The sequence below is a fragment of the Amblyraja radiata genome, chromosome 20 (genome assembly GCF_010909765.2).
Source record: "Amblyraja radiata isolate CabotCenter1 chromosome 20, sAmbRad1.1.pri, whole genome shotgun sequence".
Taxonomy (NCBI): domain Eukaryota; kingdom Metazoa; phylum Chordata; class Chondrichthyes; order Rajiformes; family Rajidae; genus Amblyraja; species Amblyraja radiata.
This window is the reverse complement of record NC_045975.1, coordinates 676012-683655: the sequence shown is the minus strand read 5'-3', so window position 1 is coordinate 683655 and position 7644 is coordinate 676012. Positions and strand designations below refer to the sequence as shown.

At 45.8% G+C, this 7644-nt stretch overlaps 1 protein-coding gene across 4 annotated transcripts in view; it reads left to right on the top strand.

Annotated features, from left to right (window-relative positions):
- Positions 1–382: 382 nt before the first annotated feature.
- The window catches only part of LOC116984480 (PHD and RING finger domain-containing protein 1-like), a 70153-nt gene continuing 62891 nt past the window's right edge, over positions 383–7644 (top strand). For 3 of the 4 annotated variants that reach the window (XM_033038609.1, XM_033038607.1, XM_033038611.1), the window contains exon 1: positions 413–541. The gene's annotated coding sequence lies outside the window, so the exon portion shown is untranslated. Of the gene's footprint in view, positions 542–4528; positions 4623–7644 lie in introns of all 4 variants that reach the window. The other variant, XM_033038608.1, reaches the window with a different exon arrangement.

Below are 7644 nucleotides of genomic sequence, written 5' to 3'. Positions count from 1 at the left end.
ACTCCTCCATCCTTTAGTGTCTGTCTTCACTCAGAGGGCGGTGGGTGTGTGGAACGAGGAGTTAGTTGAGGCAGGGACTATAACAATGTTTAAAAGACACAGACAGGTACATGGACGGGAAAGGATTAGCGGGATATTGGCCAAACGTGGCACTGGTGTAGACGGGGCATGTTGGGCAGCATGGGCGAGAGGGGCCGAAGGGCCTGTTTCCGTGTTGTAGGCTGGGACACTGAGGGGCTGAGCGGCCTCTCGCTGCTGTCCCCGCTCTGTGTACCGGGGAGGGGGGTCAGCGGGCTCGGCTCGACTCGGCTCTCTCCGCCAGCTCTCGGCCGGACTCGGCTCCCTCCCTCCCTCCCTCCCTCCCTCCCTCCCGCCGCCAGCCAGCGCTCGGCCCCACTCGGCTGTTGTCGGGCGGACTCGGCTCCCTCGCTCCGGCGGCCGCTCCACACTCGGCCCCACTCGGCGCTGTGATCGCGGGCGGCGGCGAGGCGGCTGTGACAGGCGACCCGGGAGCGCCTCGACCCGCGGAGGGCGGCGAGAGGTGAGAAGCAGCCGGGGCCTGGAGCGCGGGGCCTGGGGGTGGGAACAACGCGTAGCCGCGGGTCGAGGCGGGGCCTGAGGCCTACAGGCCGGGGCCGGGCTGAGGGGAGCCCGCGGTGGGAGAGCCCAGGCTCCAGGCTCCAGGCTCCAGGCTCCAGGCCCAGCCTCGGCCCAACACAGGGTCGCGGCTCTCCGGCCTCGGCCTCGGCTCCAGGCCCCGGACTCAGGCCACAGGCACCAGGGCCTTGAACCCACGGCCCAGGGACCGGCGCCAGGCCCAGGCCCGGCTCCATGTTCCAGGCCCCTCTACACAGTTGCTGCTCCTCACGGGCCTCTCTGTGTGAAGACATTTATTCCCGGTTTAATTTGCAGAGATCCCATGAAATTCCACCCCATGGCTGCATCCAAATGGTTGTAGACGAGGAACAGGACGGGGTGGCCGAATGGCCTGTTTCCACCTTGTCTATGCCACATAATATAACCTACAATCACACTCAAAGATCAAAATCATGCTGCACAAAAAGAATGTGTATTGGTTGCCTGCAAGACTTCCCACAACCCTAATTCTTTCTTACCATCTCTCAAAATAATACTTCACAATTCTCCTTTTCAAATATTCATTGTATTCCCCTTTGAAAATGACTGGTAGCTGAGGGATAAAAGAAGCATAAGAAGTAGGCCATCAGGACTCTTGAGCCTGCTCAACATTCAACAAGATCACGGATGATTTTTTTCTTCCCAGACTCAGAAATCTCTCAGTCTATTAATCTATGTAAGGTGTCCTTGAGATGTCTGAAAGGCGCCCATTAAATAAAATGTATTATTATTATTATTAGTCTGTCCTTTGGATTTGTTCAATTAGCGAAGGTAGACACAAAATGCTGGAGTAACTCAGCGGGGCAGGCAGCATCTCTGGATAGAAGGAGTGGGTGACGTTTTGGGTTGGGACCCTTCTTCAATAAGCGAGACTTGCAGCCCCATAGTGTAGAGAAGTATAAAGATCCTTTTGATTAAGATATTTATTCTCATTTTGGTCCAAGCTGGCTTGTCCCTTATTGTCCAAACTACCCCATGGTTTTATATCCTCAGCAAAGGAAACATTTTCTTCATGTCCAGCCTGGTAAGTTTGAATGCTTTTGATGTAGTCCCCATACATTCTTCAAAATATGAGATAATAGAAGCTGATACGACCCAGTCTCTCCACATTGGACAGACCTGTCATCCCAGAACCATTCTGAGATGTTGCACTCCCTCCGTTTCCTTGCTTGCAGATGGAAGCCTGTGACCAGTGGTGTTCTGCAGGAATCTGCCTTAGGACCTCTGTTTGTGATAGATGTAAACAACTTGGGTGTAAAAGTATTCAAAAAAGGAACTGCAGATGCTGGAATATCGAAGGTACACAAAATTGCTGGGGAAACTCAGCGGGTGCAGCAGCATCTATGGAGCGAAGGAAATAGGCGACGTTTCGGCCCGAAACGTCGCCTATTTCCTTCGCTCCATAGATGCTGCTGCACCCGCTGAGTTTCCCCAGCAATTTTGTGTACCTTGGGTGTAAAAGTAAATGGGTTTGTTAGTAAATTTGCAGATTATACCAAAATTGGTGGAGTTGTGAAAGGAGGAATGCTGTCAAAGGATAGAGCGAGATTTAGATCAGTTTCAGCTATGAGTCAGGTGGAGTTTAATCCAAGCAAGTGTGAGGTGGTGCGCTTTGGGATATTGAATATGAAGTATATGGTTAACAAAAGAGCCTTAGTAGCATTGATGTACAGACGGAACTTGGGGTCTAAGTCCATAGCTCCATGAAAGTAGCAGCAATAATAAATAGAATAGCAAAGAAGGCCCACGGTATGCTTGCCCTTGGTTGTATGATTATATGAGTGAGGAAGTCATGTTGCAGCTTTATAAAATTTTGGTTAGGCTGTATTTGGAGCATTGTGTGCACTTCACTGCACATCTCGTATGTGTATGTGACGAATAAACTTGACTTGACTTGAGTTCTGTTTGTTTGTTTATTATTGTCATGTGCACCGAGTGAAAAGTTTTTGTCCCATTACAGGAAGGATGTGAAGGGTTTAGAGAGGGTGCAGAAGGGATTTACCATTATATTGCCTGCTTAAGGTGGTATTAGGTATAAGGAGAAGTTGGACAAACCTTGATTGTGTTCTCTGGATTTTCAGAGGCATGGTTAGGGCCGACAGTCAGACCCCTTTTTTCCCAGAGTAGAAATGTCAAAGACTATATAACCATATAACCATATAACAATTACAGCACGGAAACAGGCCATCTCGGCCCTACAAGTCTGTGCCGAACAATTATTTTCCCCTAGTCCCATCTACCTGCACTCAGACCATAACCCTCCATTCCTTTCCCATCCATATACCCATCCAATTTATTTTTAAATGATAAAATCGAACCTGCCTCCACCACTTCCACTGGAAGCTCATTCCACACAGCTACCACTCTCTGAGTAACGAAGTTCCCCCTCATGTTACCCCTAAACTTTTGTCCCTTAATTCTGAAGTCATGTCCTCTTGTTTGAATCTTCCCTACTCTCAATGGGAAAAGCTTGTCCACGTCAACTCTGTCTATCCCTCTCATCATTTTAAAGACCTCTATCAAGTCCCCCCAACCTTCTGCGCTCCAGAGAATAAAGACCTAACTTATTCAACCTTTCTCTGTAACTTAGTTGCTGAAACCCAGGCAACATTCTAGTAAATCTCCTCTGTACTCTCTCTATTTTGTTGACATCCTTCCTATAATTGGGCGAACAAAATTGTACACCATACTCCAGAATTGGTCTCACCAATGCCTTGTACATTTTTAACATTACATCCCAACTTCTATACTCAATGCTCTGATTTATAAAGGCTAGCATACCAAAAGCTTTCTTTACCACCCTATCTACATGAGATTCCACCTTCAGGGAACTATGCACAGTTATTCCTAGATCCCTCTGTTCAACTGCATTCCTCAATTTGCTACCATTTACCATGTACGTCCTATTTTGATTTATCCTGCCAAGATGTAGCACCTAACACGTATCAGCATTAAACTCCATCTGCCATCTTTCAGCCCATTCTTCCAAATGGCCTAAATCTCTCTGTAGACTTTGGAAAACTACTTCATTATCCACAACACCACCTATCTTAGTATCATCTGCATGCTTACTAATCCAATTTACCACACCTTCATCCAGATCATTGATGTACATGACAAACAACAGTGGACCCAACACAGATCCCTGAGGCACCCCACTAGTCACCGGCCTCCAACCTGACAAACAGCCATCCACCATTACTCTCTGGCATCTCCCATTCAGCCACTGTTGAATCCATCTTGCTACTCCTGCATTTATACCCAACAATTGAACCTTCTTGACCAACCTTCCATGAGGAACCTTGTCAAAGGCCTTACTAAAGTCCATATAGACAACATCCACTGCTTTACCCTCATCAATTTTCCTAGTAACCACTTCAAAAAATTCAAGAAGATTTGTCAAACATGACCTTCCAGGCACAAATCAATGTTGACTGTTCCTAATCAGACCCTGGTTATCCAGTTTGCTTATATATGACTAGCTGTCATAACTTTGGTGAGAGGGGCAAAGTTTGAAGGAGGCGAGCTGGGCAAGTTTTTGACACAGGGTAGTGAGTGTGTGGAAGGTGCTGTCGAGGGTGGTGGTGGAGGCAGATATTTCAGTGGCTTTTTAAAAAGCTCGTGGATCGGAACATGGGTGTGCATGGAATGGAGGGGATACGGATCATATGCAGACAGAGAAGATTACTTTAACTTGGCATTGGGTTCGTCACAGACATTGTCGGCCAAATGGTTTGTCCTTGTACTCTGAAGATAGACACAAAATGCTGGAGTAACTCAATGGGACAGGCAGCATCTCTGGACAGAAGTGATTGATCTACTGTTCTGTGTGCTTTTTCCGGCTGACTTATTTTTTTAGGTATTGGGACTAAAATTGTGTACATTTTTTCAGAAATGTTTTCATGGAGGAGAGAAGATGCGTAGTGCTGGAGTAGCTCAGTTGGTCAGGCAGCATCTCAGGAGAACATGGATAGGTGACATTTCAGGTCGGGACCCTTCTTCAGACTCAAGTTACTCCAGCTCCCTCTGTCTTCATTTGTAAATCAGCATCTTGTTTCTACATAGTTTCAAGCGGACCCTATATTATTGTAATAATGCACCTTTACTCTTGCAATCAAATCCTGGGGCCATGAAGGCCAATATATATCACTTGCCTTCCTTATTGCAGCTTTACCAATATGTTAATTAGTGGCCTGCGTACAGGGACATCTAGTCTCTCGATGTTCAAAAATGCTCTGTGATTGTGAAGTGGATGTTCATATTTCTCAATGTTGTTGTCCACTGACACAGCGTGACAGCATCCTCTGTCTCCTCATGACGATTTACATACCCAATGGTTTCATATCATCAGCAATCTTTGAACTGTTACATGTGATTTCCCCAACTAACGTAGACAATGACAGACACAAAATGCTGGAGTAACTCAGCTGGACAGGCAGGCAGCATCTCTGCAGGGAAGGAATGGGTGACGCTTCAGGGCGAGACCCTTCTTCAGGCTGATTCTGAAAAAGGGTCTCGATCCAAAACGTCACCCATTCCTTCTCTCCAGAATTGCTGCCTGTGCTGCAGAGTTACTCCAGCATTTTGTGTCTATCTTGGGTTTAAACCAACATCTGCAGTTCCTTCCCACACATAACGTAGATTATGAATTGTTTTGGCCAAGGATGGACTGGTCACAAGGTTAGTTGGTACTGGAGGTTACAGGGTTAGTTGGTACTGTGGGTTACAGGTTAGTTGGTACTGTGGGTTACAGGGTTAGTTGGTACTGTGGGTTACAGGGTTAGTTGGTACTGTGGGTTACAGGGTTAGTTGGTACTGTGGGTTACAGGGTTAGTTGGTACTGGATGTTACAGGGTTAGTTGGTACTGTGGGTTACAGGGTTAGTTGGTACTGGATGTTACAGGGTTAGTTGGTACTGTGGGTTACAGGGTTAGTTGGTACTGTGGGTTACAGGGTTAGTTGGTGCTGGATGTTACAGGGTTAGTTGGTACTGTGGGTTACAGGGTTAGTTGGTACTGTGGGTTACAGAGTTAGTTGGTACTGTGGGTTACAGGGTTAGTTGGTACTGTGGGTTACAGGGTTAGTTGGTACTGTGGGTTACAGGGTTAGTTGATACTGTAAACAACCTCCAGTGGAGATAGTTGGGTGGTTGAATTGGTGCTAATGGTTAAGTATTAGACAATAGATTACAGAGAAGTGTGTGGAATGTTATCTCTTTGAAAACCAGCATTGGTTCAATGGGCTGGCCTGCCTTGTTTATCAGGAGGTAATATCGACCACTGATCTCTGCACTCACAGTCTGCCAATGTGAGAAGGATCCATTTATTCCTGCTCTTTGATTAACTCTCAATCCGCATGTAGATTGTGCCCAATTCCACGTGCTTTATCCTTGTTGATCAATCTGCCAGGGTCCTCAAAAAACCCCTGAAGACCTACTGTCTCCCCCTCATCTAATGTACTCGATACACCCTGAAAGATCTTTAGTAACTGAGTCAAACATGATTTCTCTTCCTCCTCCATACTGACTGCTCCATTATATTAGTTTCCAAGATTCTTGCTATCACATCACTTACAGATTTCAGGTTTTACCAATCTCAGACTAATAGTTCCTCTGCTCTGCCGCCTTCTCTTAAACAGTTGAGTCATGGTTGCTCCCCTCCCGTCTTAACTTCAATCGGAGATTTGAAGAAGTTAGAAGAACTGTTTTGCTGTTGGTGGCAGTCTTAAATAAGGGGCTTAAAAATGGAGACAGGACATTCAGGGTGAAATTAAGGACTTTGCAGTGAGGTTGAATGTGGATCACCTCTTTCTGAAACAATAGTGATAGTGTTAAAACATTTTAAGCTTAAATTGACAGACTTTTGCGATGGACACAGCATGGAGCTACAGTGCAAACAGTGGATAAGAATCAATGACAAATGGTCATAAGGTGTGACCGTGTGGTGGTACAATGGAAACTTCTCATCAATTGATCCCTCAAACAATTAAATAACAAATCTACGGATCAGTTATTTAATTACCGTCAGTAATACTATTGTGCATAAATTATCTCCTCCATTGAGAATAGGGAAGATTCAAACAAGAGGACATGACTTGAGAATTAAGGGACAGAAGTTTAGGGGTAACATGAGGGGGATCTTCTTTACTCAGAGAGTGGTAGCTGTGTGGAATGAGCTTCCAGTGAAGGTGGTGGAGGCAGGTTCGATTTTATCATTTAAAAATAAATTGGACGGGAAAGGAATGGAGGGTTATGGTCTGAGTGCAGGTAGATGGGACTAGGGGAGAATACGTGTTCGGCACGGACTAGAAGGGCCGAGATGGCCTGTTTCCGTGCTGTAATTGTTATATGGTTATTTGCCCACTAAACAAAGGTTAGACTTCAAAACGTTTGTCATTTGTAGAGGGCTCTGAGACACTGTTATATAAATGCTGCAGAGGTGACAGCTGCAGCTCAAGAGAGGCCCAGCATTATAGCCAGACTGCTCCATCAAGCTGCCTTGCTACTTCATCCATTAATACTGAATCATATGTTAAACAAGTTGCATCTATTAAAATGGGGGCAATGCCATACCCCAGAACAAGGTGAAATCAGGAGGAAGTTTGCCAAGTAGATGCTGACCGTGATTTACCAACAGACGACAAAGCTGCAATGTCAGCCTGCCTCACACTATGAATAGCTCTCTGGATATTCAAACTGGCTGTGGGAGCTCAGACCTGTGTGCACACACACCAGGCCAATCACTTCAGAAAATCCAAAATGCTGAAAATAGAGCAGTTCTGAAACTAGAGGGTAGATACAAGGAACTGCAGATGCTGGTTTACAAAAAAAGACACAAAGTGCTGGAGTAACTTAGCAGCATCTCTGAAAAACAAGGATAGGTGACGTTTTGGGTCAGGATCTCTTCTAAATCTCTTCTTTATTTATTACCTCCTGGGATAAATAAAGTTCCATCATACTGTATCTGATGGATGGGAAGGAAGGCCTTAGAGATTTATGGGGCAAATTCA